This window comes from Heteronotia binoei, chromosome 21 (genome assembly GCF_032191835.1).
Source record: "Heteronotia binoei isolate CCM8104 ecotype False Entrance Well chromosome 21, APGP_CSIRO_Hbin_v1, whole genome shotgun sequence".
Lineage (NCBI taxonomy): Eukaryota > Metazoa > Chordata > Lepidosauria > Squamata > Gekkonidae > Heteronotia > Heteronotia binoei.
The window spans coordinates 50107027-50122827 of record NC_083243.1 but is presented as its reverse complement, the minus strand read 5'-3'; the positions used below and the strand labels follow the sequence as shown (position 1 = coordinate 50122827).

General features: G+C 44.2%; 1 protein-coding gene across 4 annotated transcripts in view; it reads left to right on the top strand.

Annotated features, from left to right (window-relative positions):
• ADCK1 (aarF domain containing kinase 1) overlaps positions 1-15801 on the top strand; it is a 152985-nt gene that overhangs the window by 118189 nt on the left and 18995 nt on the right. The gene's annotated exons all lie outside the window — the stretch shown is intronic.

Genomic DNA, 15801 nt, shown 5'->3' with positions numbered 1-15801 from the left:
ACAACACAAAAACAAAAAAGAAGCAAATAAGGACATATTCATATGTCCCTAGCTCTGAGAAGTAGTTGTTGGAAAGTATAGAATCCTATGACTTACAGGTGCACTCTGCTCAGGTGCACGTATCAGATTCTTTATTAAGTATGCAGTGCACTTCAGTAGCTGTTACAGCTCAAATAGTAACCTACAAAAATAAAACATAAAACACAATTAAAATCACATTTAAGAATGATCAAAACAGCTTTACAGAAATAGCAACAGATCCTGCCTAGCAGCAGTGACTAACTCAGCCTAGCAAAACAAATAGCATTATCTCCAGCTGGCAACCAAAACCATACTGGGAAGGGGCCATCTGATTCACCCATACAGACTCTAGAGTTTGGATCTGGGATCACACATGTGGTGCAGGTTCTCTATTTGTGCGTGTGCTGTGCCTGATGCAGATTGCAACTGTGGCACATGTGGAGAAAAGGGCTTCAAGCCTTCCTCTCCCCCATGTTGTTTTCCCAGTGCCCCCGGGGCAATTTTATGTCAGGCGGATGACAGAGGCTGAAAGCTGAACCCCCTTCCTCATGAACACTGTAGTCGTGATTTGAATCTGGCATCATGTGCACATGAATGGAGAAGCCCCAAGTCACTTGTGATTGCTACACAGAATATAGGGTGGAGATCCCAGACCTGAACTGTATGCTCCATAATGTGTAAATTAGCCCCAAAAGTGGGTGCCTCAGCTTCACTGAAATTTGGTACTATAGTGTTGCAATGTTGTCATATTCACAATGATTGCTGATCACTGGAGATTCATAATGATTTAGATTCATTAATGATTTAGAGTTGGGAGTGAGCAGTGAAGTGGCCAAGTTTGCGGATGACACTAAATTGTTCAGGGTGGTGAGAACCAGAGAGGATTGTGAGGAACTCCAAAGGGATCTGTTGAGGCTGGGTGAGTGGGCGTCAACATGGCAGATGCGGTTCAATGTGGCTAAGTGCAAAGTAATGCACATTGGGGCCAAGAATCCCAGCTACAAATACAAGTTGATGGGGTGTGAACTGGCAGAGACTGACCAAGATAGAGATCTTGGGGTCGTGGTAGATAACTCACTGAAAATGTCAAGACAGTGTGTGTTTGCAATAAAAAAGGCCAACGCCATGCTGGGAATTATTAGGAAGGGAATTGAAAACAAATCAGCCAGTATCATAATGCCCCTGTATAAATCGATGGTGCGGTCTCATTTGGAGTACTGTGTGCAGTTCTGGTCACCACACCTCAAAAAGGATATTATAGCATTGGAGAAAGTCCAGAGAAGGGCAACTGGAATGATTAAAGGGCTGGAACACTTTCCCTATGAAGAAAGGTTGAAACGCTTGGGACTCTTTAGCTTGGAGAAATGTCGACTGCAGGGTGACATGATAGAGGTTTACAAGATAATGCATGGGATGGAGAAAGTAGAGAAAGAAGTACTTTTCTCCCTTTCTCACAATACAAGAACTCATGGGCATTCGATGAAATTGCTGAGCAGACAGGTTAAAACGGATAAAAGGAAGTACTTCTTCACCCAAAGGGTGATTAACATGTGGAATTCACTGCCACAGGAGGTGGAGGCGGCTACAAGAATAGCCACCTTCAAGAGGGGTTTAGATAAAAATATGGAGCAGAGGTCCATCAGTGGCTATTAGCCACAGTGTGTGTATATATATATTTTTTGCCACTGTGTGACACAGAGTGTTGGACTGGATGGGCCATTGGCCTGATCTAACATGGCTTCTCTTATGTTCTTATGAGATAGCCAATATGACTGTTCTCAGGAAGAAGATGTAGAGCAGGGCTCTCAAACTTTTTTGAGCCTGTAGGCACCATTGAAATTCTGACCCAGCGCAGTTGTCACAGCCACAGGATGGTTGCTGCATAGAGAAGCCAGGTCTCTGCAGCTGTCAGCAAGAGATAGGGGAGTAGAGTGGCCAATCCAGAATGGGGAACTCCTGGAGATTTGGGAATGGAGCCTGGGGAGGGGAGGGACTTCAGTGGGGTAAAATGCCATAGAGTCCATCCTCCAAAGCATCCATTTTCTCCAGTTGAACTGAGCTCCATAGGCTGGAGATGGGCTGTAATTCCAGGGGATTCTCAGGTCCCACTTGCAGGATGTCATCCTTACCAGTGCTGCAGGAGGCAGAGTCAAGTCACAAAATGGCTGCTACATCTTATCTTAAGTCACTCAGTTGAGGCTGGACTTGGCTCCAGAGGAGCTGGGTGGAGCATTACAGACTGTGGCTGGATGGTTGCAATGGAGCCGGCTGAAACTAAATCCATTGAAGATGGAGATCCTGTGCCTGGACTGCGGGGATCAGGGATCAGGCTTCCATCCTTTGACAGGGCTCTATTAGTGCCAGTGTCAGGGGTGAAGACCTGGGGATACTCCTGGATGCATCTCTGACTATGTAGGCCCAGGTTGCCACCACTACCAGATCTGCTTTTTTCATCTAAGGCGGGTCAGGCAACTGATCCCCTATCTCACCCTCCTGTGACCTAGCCACAGTGACCCACATGACAATCACTTCCAGGATGGACTGTTGTAACTCTCTCTACAGGGGTCTGCCCTTGGCTCTGATCTGGAAATTCCAGCTGGTGCAGAATGCAGCTGCACAGATGTTGACTTCATTGTCCATACAGGCCCAGATCTATGCTGTGCTCTGGGACCTGCACTGGCTGCCTATTGAGCACAGGGTCCACTACAAGGTGCTGGTATTTACCTTTAAAGCCCTATATGATCAGGGCCTGCATACTTTTGGGACCATCTCTCCCCATATGAGCTCCTTCAGTCTTTACAATCAGCTAAGCAACACCACCTTGTGGTCTCCAGCCCCAGAGACGTCCGGCTTGCCTCGACTAGGGCCAGGGCTTTTTTGACTCTGGCCTCTGCCTGGTGGAATGAGCTCCCTGTGGAGATCAGGGCCCTGCAGGATTTGTTGCAGTTCCATAGGGCCTGTAAAACAGAGCTCTTCCACCAAGCCTTTAGTTGAAGTGACGAATGTTGTTCTTTATCTTGCCTCCCTCCCCTTAGCAATTGGATCAAGCAGCCCCTGGATCTGACTGAATTGACTGCGTCTTTGAGGGGAGTTTTGGGGATGGGTTTTAGCTGACTGTATTGGATTTTAATCGGTTTTATTGTATTTTAGCTTCATTTACATGGTTTCAATCTTGTTGTAACCTGCCCTGAGCCTGCTTTGATGAGAAGTGTGGGATATAAACTGAAACAACAACAACAAACAGTCCTTGCATTGTGGTGGCAACTGCTGCCAAAGCAGTATCTTTAAAAACCTGCACAGTCAATCAATCTCCAGTGGCCAACCAGAAGTTTTGCTAGGCAAAAGCCCCACCTGGTCCTGCCCATTTTCTGAAAACCCTTGGTGGGCACCAGGAAAGTTGTTGGCGGGCTCCATGACACCCACAGGCACCGTATTGAGGATACCTGACACAGTGGGAAACAGGGAAAGTGAACGGGAACAAAAAATGATGAATATTTGCATAAGTTTGTATTTTGTGTGAGCCATTTCACTGTTCCTCAAAGCACTGCTTTTATTCTAAAAAGTTAAATGGATGGACATTTAGCATTGTCTTGTAGCAACTTTTAATTTCTACATTTCTGGTCTGTTTTCTGTCCTGAACTGCTGAATAACATTGCTGAGAGAACTCACATTCCATTCTAGTGCAGTCCTGTTTCATTGGCTGGTGCAATGATTCCAGAATACATGGTGTATATAGCTGGGACTTCGAGGGTTGTGGTTTGGGGGGGCATGTGTTTAGGTGTTGGGGGAAGGAATCCCTATTTGTAAAAGATGGGGGTAGGTTCTACCTGTCAGCTTTGTTCTTCTAGTTAGTGAATTCTGATTGAATCAGTTGTGACTGCTTTTTTCGTGATGTGGTATTGATGAGCATCAAAATGCCACTTTGTTGAGTAGCTATCAGAAGGCTCTGGCATGAAATCAATTATACTTAATCCATATGTCTGTATGTCTGTCTCTGAAGTCTGGAGGGTCCCTCCCTTGTCGACTTTTTATTCTGTGGCAGAGTTCACTCAGCACCAATTATAGACATTCCAAAATATACCCAGAGGGGGGGAGTCAAGTCGTGTGTTCATAACCTTCCAAGAAACTGCATCTGTATTCTCATACTTTCCACTAGAAGGAATTGCTCATATATGTGAATCCGCAGACGTCACTTTAATGCATTCATTGCCAGTAGTGCAAAGGAAAATTAGAACTTAGAAACACTACTTTCCCTTGGCTTTCATATTTTATATAATACTAGTTCCATAATTTATAATATTTCACATCACACTTAAGACGAAGAAGTGGAATCCAGGATGTGACAATGCAGATGAAAGAATGGTGCTAAGAAAGAATGGGCAGGCTTGATTCTCTGTGTCTTGGACTACTGTGTCAGGAACAGGAAGCATGTTTAGCCCCCGCCCCATGATTTACTTTCTCCCATATAAGTAAGTGGCTGCTATTCATTCATAAGGAGAAAATTGTGAAGATACAGTGAAGTGAAACTGTAAAGTCAAATAGTGAAGACACTGTTGCAGTGCAGGCAAAACTAACTGGTCCAGCTAACTGACTGGCATCTTGCAGAAGTGTACAATGCACCCCACAGAGGTCCCTACAATTTACAAGACTTTCCTACATGTGAATTCCACCCGGTGCAATGGTAGAGGTTTTGTACACAATTAAATGCCAATATGCTGATATCATATTATCTTTTCTGCTACTCCATGGAATCAGAGCCCCATGCATAATTATGCAGACCAATTTCTTCTGAAATTGCTCCTCACAAGTAAAACTACATTGAACCTTGGCTTTGACCTACTAAAGCTGAACACCTCCTGCCCCAAAATAGGCTTAATATAACAGAACTGTGGCGGACCCAAGGTCATGCCAGCAGCTGCATGTAGAGGAGTGGGGTATCAAACCTGGTTCTCCCAAATTAGAGTCCAGACATTTAATCACTACACCAGACTGCCTTTCCCTGTCTGGAGCTGCCAACCCTTGTATCAGCAGCTATGCTGTAGATAAATGGGCTCAGTAGGCTGGGTTTGGCCTGGTGCTACACCATCAGGAAGCTTTCTTGATTCGTTCCTTGCTTTGTTTCTGGATTGTCCTCTTACATTTACCTATAAGAAGGAACAGACTCACAAGCCCTTCCCTGTTCCTTTTTGTTGATCCCTGGGAGGTTGAAAATACTCTGCAGCCAAACGCAAGGGGTGACTTTGCTCCTTCCCCATGAACCCAGGGCATACCAAAAACAAAGTCAGTAACTTCTGCTACCAGTGACTCACAGACTACTGCGGCCAGCTGGAGTCATATGTCTCACTTAAAGGCTTGGCCTGGTTGCTGCACCAGTATGCTGATATTATACTATCTCCACAAGGTATCCATTGGCCTATATTACCTCCACAAGGTATCAAGGGGTAATCTACCACAACTCTGCAATTTTGCATGAGTCTGGTGAGCTACTCTTCTGTTACTTAAGATAATAATAAGAATTGCAGATTTATACTTAAGATAATAAGAATGAATGTGTGTGGTCTTTTTCCAGAGATCAGACTTAAGAGTATTCAAAATATAAGGAAGACTAATAAATGAATAAAAATATTTCTTATTTCCTGCTCATGCATTTCCAGCAGAGCAAGGTAACAAAGAAAAGGAGAAAACAAGTAGCCCCCTCTCCCTACCTTAGGTTCTTATCCTAATGATGTTTAAATATGAAAGGCTAGCTTTACTTGAAGTTGCAGCAGTTCAGCATTACTTTAGTTCTCATGGTTGGGTCTCCTCTTCATTGTCCCTTGCAGTGGACAAGATGGAGTCCTTAGGTAAAAGCTTAGTCATGCATAACATGCGCCCATCCAAAGAGCTGTAAACTAGAGGTTCTTTCTCACATCCTGAGAATTTATAATCTACCTTGGGGAGTCCATTCCATCTTGGGGTCATTTTGATCTTTCTGCTCCAACAGAATAGTGTACTTCCTAGCCATTTGACTCTAAGCAGCCTCTGTCCCTTTTTGAGTGTGACCTGGCAGTGGAGTTTGAGATAATAAGCCATTTTCTGCTTTGGCCAGTGCTGTTAGCATAAGTAAGAACTGGTGTGCTCTGTGCTAGGAGTTTGACAGCTCCTTCCACCAACTTCCTCTTTTCTGCCAGCTACTACTCTGTTTGTGGACAGAGAGCTGTCACAGTCATTGGAATACTGGGTGAATTATTGGCTGAGGGGCATTTCACCACAAAGGGTAAACCAGAAAGAAGTAAATGACTTAGAGGAATATCAATGTATGTGCACCAGTCTGAGTCTGAAACTCTCTGTCTTTTCTCTGCCTTGTCAGCTCAGGTTTCTAGAATCAGACTAGATAGGATGCAAGAGATCTGTAATCTAGAATTCTAATACTTAGAAAAGCAACGCAGATGTTTTGAACATTAGGAATGTAGTGCTGGGAAAGAGGGTGTTTGACCATCTCCTATATGGTATATTTTCCTTGATTTAAGTTGTCTCCTCCTGGTGTTATCTGTTGGAACTTGTGGGGTTATTTAGAAGTGAGGGGTGGGCAATTTATATCAGGGAAACACTGCAGTGCCATTTCCCTGACATTCAAAGCTGATGCAAAGGGCTGCTAATTTTAAAATTTAAAAAAGCAAAGAACCCATGAGATCCTGATTAAAGATCTCCCATGGCATGCCTAGCCTCATGCTTAAACTAGGAGAGCCCTAGCACTATACTACAGCCTCTCTGTGCCTCATGGTTATGACCACACCATTTCAGTTTCCTCCAAAGAAATCTCGCCGCATTTATCTGGAAGGGGCAGGGAGGAATCTGTACTAAGCAGGATTTCTTTTTGTAGAGGATGCAGCTGTGAAAAGCAGGCTGAGCCTCTCTCCTCGAAATGGAAAGGATCCCTGAGGTGAAAGCTCCCTTCAAACCAGGTTACTGACATTTACTTAATGCCGTCTGTAGCGGGATTATCATTAAAGCTGCCCAAAAGCACATTAATCTCTCTGGATCCGTCCAAGCACTGGACTGTAATGGCATTTAATCAGAGAAGCCTTTGATTTCTAAAGACAAGTGCAAACACTGAAATATCTGCCTGTGGAACAGTTACTTATTCATGTGCAAGTGCTGCCTAGGATGGGAACATAGCTGGAGGACTGACGGATGGGAGGAAGATGGGAGAGGCTAGATTCTCATGAATGCAGAGGCAAAGAGAAGATACGCAGATGCGCGTTTAGGAAGGAGTTCTTTAGGCAAACAGATGATCTCTGGGTCAGGACATAGATAGAAATCAAGAAGACAGAGAGAATTTTGCAGTACTTGAATATGTTTCAGATGCAGTTTGTTGAATCAATGAGATAGAGTTGTTAGGATATTGGACAGGGACTGGGAAGACCCAGGTTCAAGTCCCCACTCAAGTTCATTGGGTGAATTTTGGCCTTCCCACTTCCCCAGCCTTACTCTTCCAACGGCACATGGTAGTTGTGAAGATAATATGCAGTGGAGAGCTATGTTTGCTGCTCTTGGAAGCAAGTAGGGTTGCCCAACACCCAGGTGAGACCTGGAAATCTCCTGGAATTTACAACTGATCTCCAGATAAAAGAGATCAGCTTCCTGGAGAAAACAGCTCATTTGGAGGGTAGAGTGTGTGGCATTATACCCCACAGAGGTCCCACCCCTCCCCAAATCCTGTCCTCCCCAGGTACACCCTCAAATCTCCAGGAGTTTCTCAACCCAGAGCTTGCAACTCTAGCAGGAAGGAAGACAGACAAGGGAGAGTCCACAATTTTCTCCAGGGAAAATGATGTTATCTGGAGAGCAGTTGTAATTCTGAGTGATCTCCAGTCCTCACCTGGAGATTGGCAACAGTGGTTCCTTAGGAGGAAGTGGATGGTGTGGATGGTGGAGTCTATGGCAATGTCCCTGTCTGAGGTCCCACCCCTCCTCAAACCCATCATCTCCAGGCTCCACCCCTCAAATCTCCAGGAATTTCTCAACCTGGAGTTGGCAACCCTATGCCTTCCCAGCCAACCATCTACCTGCCTCCATAGAGAGCCAGTTTGGTGTAGAGAGAGCCAGTTTGGTGTAGTGGTTAAGTGTGTGAACTCTTATCTAGGAGGACTGCGTTTGATTTTCCACTCCTCCACATGCATTTACTGGTATGACCTTGGATCAGTCATAACTCTGTTAGAGCTGTTCTGCTCAGGAGCAGTTCTTGAAGGGAAGGGAAAGCAGATTCTAAGCCAGTCTGAGACTCCAAGTGAAGGGCAGGGTATAAATCCAATCTCTTCTTTTCTTCTGCCCCTCTGACTTCAGCTTTGTATCTCCCCCCCCTCCCTGCAGCCTCTACCTAGGAAAAAACAGTTTTTCTCTGCAGTGAGGACCAAAGCAGCTTACATCATTCTTCTTTCCTCCTTTTGATCTACACAACAACCCTGTGAGGTAGGTTAGCTTGAAAGTCTGTGACTGGTCTGAAATCATCCAGTGAGCTTCCACAACAAGAACCTGAGCTTCCTGGCAGATCCTGCTCTGAAGTGCTGTCACGCCACACTGGCTGTCATGGGAGGCTGCTGCTGAAAGGTAGCAAGCAGCCAGTCCTAGTTAAGTCATGGCAGTCAGGTGGCATCAAGTCACCCAGAGGGTGCTGCCAGGCCTACGGTAGCCAACCTCCAGGTGGAGCCTGAAGATCACCTGGTATTACACCTGAACTCCAGACAACAGATTTCTCTCCCCCTGGATAAAATAACAGCTTTGGAGGGTGGACTCCATGGCATTCTATTCAATTGAAGCCTCTCCCCTCCCCAAACTCTGGCTTCTGCAGGTTCCACCACAAAATCTCCATGAATTTCCCACCAACCTGGAGCTGGCAACTCTAGTCACGACTGGCCCCAATGAGTTCTCCCTCAGAGGCCAAAAGAGGCCTGGAACGGCCTCCTACCACCAGCCTTTCACTGACAGAACCAAGCTTGGAATACTTGGTTGCCTAGTAACAGCCACTAAGGGAAAATGAAGCACCCGGTGAGATGGGCCAGTAGGACACGAAGGCACCTTCCCCAGTGGCCCAATCCTCATCTGTTCTGGAGCTGGAGGTATTGAGTAACACACAGCTCAGCCAAACGGAGAGTAGGTGAGTTGTCACCAGTATGGCTTGGCTTTTATATCTATAGGATACCTAAAATGTACTGAAACTTTTGATATGTTTAGATTTTGTTTTTGTGACTCGCCCAGAGTCCACTTGCAGGGAGGGCAGAATATAAATTTAAAGAAAAATAAAATGTTTAAAATGTTTTACCTTATGGGGAAATGATGAAGAATTAATATTCTTCCATCCATCTGAATTAATTCTATCTCAGAGGCTCAGGCTATAAGGTTGCTCTATAAGGTTGCTGTCATTGAGCAATTGGGCTTAACAGTTATGGAGCACGTGCTCAGCTGGGGTAATGAGAAATGTGGTAAACATTCAGTAGGGCCCGCAAGGGTGGGATGAAATGACCCACAGGCTGCCCATTGGCCATTCCTCTATGAGATTGGATGGTGAGACTAATGTGATAGATTTCTGCAAGTGAACTAGTCTTCTGAGAGTACCACTGTTAAAGGACCCTGTCCCTAGAAAATTCATCAACTTCTTTACCGCGCTAGTGACTTCTGAAATCCTCTGCAAGTGGGTTGCAGCTTCTTCAGCTCACTTTCTCAGATGTTGTTTGCACGATAATCAAGTTTCTGTGGACACAGATACAGCAGAAAGACTTCTTTCTGAATCTTGCTTATGTGTTCTATTTAATCTGAATCTCCTGTGTGTCCTGTTTCTGGCACCATTTCTCTCGAACACGACATTAATAGCACTTCTGTTCATTTCTGAATGTTTCCCCCACCTCTGAGCCATTCAGACAGTCTGCTGTGCCACAAATCTAACATTTATCGAACATTAGTGATTGGGGAACAGCTCAAGAGGCCAGTTGTTAGATACCATTTGGTTGTCAAAACATACAATTCCTGCAGCCATCAGGTAGCTACAACAATCACAGCAATGATATTTGTGTGTTTTCTCATGGGATGAAGGCTGTTCTTGCTACACAAGAATCATTATTTTTAGTAATAAAGAACTGTAAGTGAATTATCTCGGGGATATGTGCTCTGCATTGTAAGTCTCCTTCCCCCTCCCTGCGGGATAATTGCTTTGCAGCTGCCGTGAAATTTCAGCACAGTTTCTCAGCTTTTTGGTCTTCTTATTGAATGGACAACCACCTTTGATCTTTCCTTTATTTTCACAAGTTCTCAAAGCTCTCTTCCAAATATTAACCTCACCATTTCAAGGAAGTGGTAAAAAACAGTCTTGTCAGTTTGGAACTGGTGGCACCATTATGGACAATTTATCTACCAGCCTTAGAATGTCAGACCATAAGTTGTGATCAAAACCCAGAAAGCCCACTATGATGCCCTTCACCTTTCCACAAAACCCTTCTTCCTTGTCCTGTCTCATCTCAACAGAGACAACTTGCTTCTCCCAGATAGTTTTGGAGAACCACTATCATTGCAGATATATGGCGCGGAGGAGAGGATATGGATATCAAGCTCCTCTGACTCTCCAACAGCAGTCAGAGACTCAGGTCTAAATTGGCAAAATTATCAGTGCCATGTGCTACCGTGTCAGTGTAGGAAGATTTATGACATGATGCTTTGAGAGAGGGCAGCTTTCTCTCAGTGATGGGAGCCAAAAAGCCAGATCTGCACAATGAAGTGGTACAGTCCTGGGGAGATAGAATGGACTGTACCATTTCACTCTAGCTGGGTATCGTATGTTTAATGCCTCCCTATTATATAAAAAAAGTTGCAAGTAGAAAACTACAAAGTGAGCAATGGCTAGAACTTGTCATCCACATGGCGAGCATGCAGTGAAGCCAGTTCAGGGTGGGATGTCTGATCAGAACTTCCTGTTACAAAATAAAATGATGTAATTAGAAGCATGGCTAGATTGTGCCAAGCCCGTAGTCAGATCGTGACTGTAGTCCACACTACTGTTTCAGGTTGCAACCACTCATTCTGTCATAGAACTGGCCCAAAGGGTCCCAAACAGGACCCTTAGCCATCAGTGATGAACTGGCTTTGTGGCTAATTACCCCTTCATCTCAGCCACACGTTTTACAAACTGCATGACAACCCCAAAATCTCTCCCTCTGTGTTGCAACAATGCTAGTATCTCCACTCTGGGAGAGCAAATACTCCATATCTTCTGCCTTTGCTTTCTGTACCATCCCACACTCCCACTCACGAGGGATGCATCTGACAGCTGTGATGCTGAACCAGCTATAGAGTCCAGACCTTCCCTCTCCCACTGCCTTTGCTAATTTCACACCAATTTGACCGGAGACCTGCAAAGGCAGGATTTAAAAAAACACATCCACTAATCCAATTAACCTTCGATTAAGGTTCCAAAATCAATGCTATTCTTTTGGCCTGAGGAGGTAATATTGAGCCCTGAAAAATGAGCTACATCATGACCTTTACTTTTAATGAGATCAATAGAAGTTAGTGTCGCCATCTCTTAAAATAATTGACAAATATTATGGCTGGATTAGGGCCAAAAGCTAGTAGTATCTGTTCTAAATCGAAAGGGACAGGAATAAATAGAATCAAACGTGGAAGGACACTGTCTTGCGCTATTGGCTCCATCTAAGAGTTTACAGTGGTCAGTGTGGAGATGAAGTCACCAAGGCAGACTCTGAAATGAGCAGTCTGCAATGCATCTAGGGTACAACAGAGCACATCAGTCTATGTTGCCTTTTCGAAGCAAATATACTGAGAACTGCAACACAAATATGATAGCCAGGTGAGCTCACCTTGAACAAAACTCTTTGTGTACATGTGAGGCGAGTGCCTCATTTTTTCCAATAAAATTAATCTTGATTGCCATACCAAGCAGCTTGTATGTTAGTAATAAGTAATAAGATACAACAGGTCCAGGTTGTATCTTAGTAACAAGTATCAAGTTGCAAAATGTATCCCCTATAGTTTGCTCTTGTGCAGTTGTGTACATTTGTTAAAAGACCAACATAGCATACTTTGCATGCTTTTTGCACCTCTGCGTTCAGAAGTGTCTGTTTGTGAACTGATCACAAGGTTAGCTAAGTCCATTGGCAGACACAAACATCTAAGTAGTAGTCTTAACATCTGAGTAGCAAGTCTTAAGTAGTGAGTCAAAGATTTGGATCCTGAGAATTAGTTTCATGTTCACTAGATAGTCGCTGCCTTGGAATGCACTTCCTCTTCCTCCAAAATTTCTGTTTAAATAGGGACTAACAAACAGAAGTTGTAGAAGAAGTGAACTCTGTGTCAGACATTGTCTAGTGTGCATGGAACTTATTCATAGGGTCCCAGCCATAAATCTCAAAATGGAAACAATGTAGCCACATACAAATGAATACATCCAAATTAATTTGGATATATCCACACAATTTAATAAGCAACTGCCTCCCTGAATACAACCAGTGAGCAGGATGTGAGCCAAACCAGTATCCTTGATTAAAACATTAGCTTTCCTTTAAAAAAAAAGTCTTAATGGCTTGGATTAAGGAGGGGAATAGTTGTTCCACATGACCCATTTTTATGTATAAAATCTGCTGAAACTCCTGTGCGTTTTCCCATAAAAGGGCAATCTGAGCACTGCAGTTTTCTCTCCTCGTGCTGTTTAGTAGCTGTGCTATCTGGGGGTCTGGAGGATATCTTGATGAGCTTATTTTGTGAGATACCAATGGCCCAGTGGAAGTCCTCCCCACAGTGACATGTTCCTGGAATTTCCTTTGCCCACTACTTACCTCCTGCAACAACTCCAGTTGTTTTCTTCTACCTGTGGTTCCCACACATGTTTCCTGCATTGTGGGAAAAAGTGGCTGGGAGAAGGGTTGATGTGGAAGAGTTAAGCACATATATTCTTGTTGCTATTTCTCCCCTTTTATGCCCCCCCTCCAGAGCTTGACAAGTAAAAAACATTTCCTGGTATTCTCAGATGCACATTTTACTTCTGGAAGTTTAGATTTGCCCAGAGTTCTACCTCAGTCTCCACATCAGGAAAATTTGCCCAAGAAATGTCAGGTGAGACAAGGTTCAGTGTATGATTCTGGCTGTTAAATTCCTTGGATCTGACAGTGGTGCTTTTCATACCAGTAAATATTGAGGAGCTGAGGATTCTACTCCAAACCAAACCTGCTAAGCTTTTCTTTCTCAAAGAAGCTTTCACATCACCTCCCCTAACTCTGAAATGACAGGATTAAAAAAAATACTGTTAGAGGTTTAGTGCTCTTCAAGTAAGGGTTACAATTTTGTTTAAATCAATTTTCTTAGGCTCTGGTGGCTACCACCAAAAGCTGAACCATCCCTTATATCCATTTCAAGGAAGAGAAAACTATCTATGTTCAGCAGCTTAATAAGCATCCTTTCCCAATCTCACACATACCCTCTCTTTTCTAAGTTTGTTGATGCCTTCCACATTCTTACTGTGTTATCACACCCATACTAACCGTCTTTGTTTCACAGGGGAATTTGTAACTCTGCCAACAAAATATATTGGAGGATGAAAAACAAGATGAACTTAAAAAGCTCATTTAGTTTTTCTAAAGGATTTACAGGACTGTGCACTTCACACCTCTATTGTCTTTGTGCACAGGAGCATATACATTCATAAATGGTTGGATCACATGAAAACAGGAAGATTATTGGTCTATGGAAGTTTCTCCAATAATAGCAATGTTCAGTACTTTCATTGGTGCCAACAAAGCTCTTCAGAAAGTGAGCAGGGCCATTGTAAGGTGGGGTTTGTTATTGGCTACCCTCATTCAAATGAAACAGTTTTTCATTGGAAAATCAGGGGGCTAATAAGCATCTGGGCTTGTCTTAGTCACTGTGTGGTTCCATCCTCCTGTAGGCTTTCCTTCTTCCCAGCATCTGGGAGGAGGGAGGTATTCCATTTGGCTCCACCTCCTTTGACATCACTTGGGGGCTTGGTTTTACCTCCAGTTGCAGTCATTGTGGGGTTCACCACCCCCTCTCAAAATTCCAAAGGTTCCTATTGACTGAAAAGGATTGGGAACCATTGGGGAAGGCAATGGCAGGGGTATCAAACATCTGGCCTGGGGGCTGAATGAGGCCCCCGGAGGGCTCCTGTCAGGCCCTTGAGCAACTGGCTGTCATCTGCTTCCTTCTCCCTCTCTCTTGCTTCTGTGTAACAGCCTGCTTTGCAAGGCTTGTTCAATCACGCAGGAGCTACAGAGCAAAACCTCTGTTTTCTCAATTGGCTGAGGCTCCTCGCTTGGGAAGGAAGTGGGGGGGGGAGGAAAAGCTTGCTTTGCCAGGCTATCACGATTGCACTGCAGAGCTACTAATCCAAGCCTCTCTTCCTTCTGTCGGTTGAGGCTCCCCCACTCCCGATCCCTTGGGGAAGGCAGGAAAGAGCCAGAGCTTCCTTTGCCCAGTTCCCAGTATCCCATGGGAGAAATACAAAGAAACCACCTTTAAGACCAATGAGTACTAATATTTTAAGCATGTTTTAATTTTTTTGTTAAAACTTTTTTTAATTGTGTTTGTCTGTGTCCTTTATAAAGTTTATATCTCTGCTACCTAATCTTAAATAGGTTCACACATAGCCCGGTCCAACATGGCACGGCCCAAAAGGTTTCATTTATGTCAGATCCAGCCCTCATAACAAATGAGTTAGACACCCCTGGTCTATGGTATAGTCAGTATTGTCTGCTCGGACTGGTGGAGTCTTTCACATTGCCCAATGCTAGATCCTTTCTTTTTCAACTGGGGATGCCAGGGATTGAACCTAGAATCTTCTGCACGCAAAGCAGATGTTATACCACTGAGTCACAGCCCTTCCTTTTTAAGGAAGGGCAAGACCTGGATGTCGACTCAGCCTTCCATCCTTCTGAAGTTGGTAAAATGAGTACCCAGCTTGCTGGGGGGAAAGTGTAGATGACTGGGGAAGGCAATGGCAAACCACCCCATAAAAAGTCTGCAGTGAAAATGTTGTGAAAGCAATGTCACCCCAGAGTCGAAAACGACTGGTGCTTGCACAGGGGACTGCCTTTACCTTTAAGACCTGGATACCTCTATTATTGTTGTCTATTGTATTTTTATCCCACCTCTTCTCCAAGGGCTGTAGCGCAATGTAATATGGGTATTCTTTCCTCCATTTTATCCTTACAGCAACTCTGTGAGGTAGGTTAGGCTGGTAAAAAAGGGTTGGTCCAAGGCTACCCAGTGAGCTTCACAGCTCTGGGGATATTAACTCTGGTATCTCCAGTCCTAGACTGACACTCTAAGCACTATACTGTGCTGCCGCAATGATGACAGTGAAGGTATTGTCTTAAGGATCAAAAAGAATAAAGGAACTGTACAGCACCCAGCCGAGAATACCTCTTTCTACAGGTTTACCATCTAAGTCATAGGCTAATGAGAATGGAGAAAGGGGAGGGATGTAAGGGAAAACAAGGGAGACACTAGATTAAAATCTCATTTAATTAGGAAAGGCATGCAGAAGTGGACATGTCTTGAGGGGCTTGAGTAGCACAAATATCTGCAGCCAATGAGTTCCAAAGATAAGGTGATGCTGACAAATATGGATGGAGGCACGCAATAACAGATGTAATCTTTAGTCTATATGAGAGTTTGGCACTAGAGGATTGTGGGGCTCCAGAAAGAAGAAATTAAAGAGGGAACATAACACAGAAAAGGCTTTCAGAATTCAAGGTTACTGCCTTTTGCTGTACAGAACTA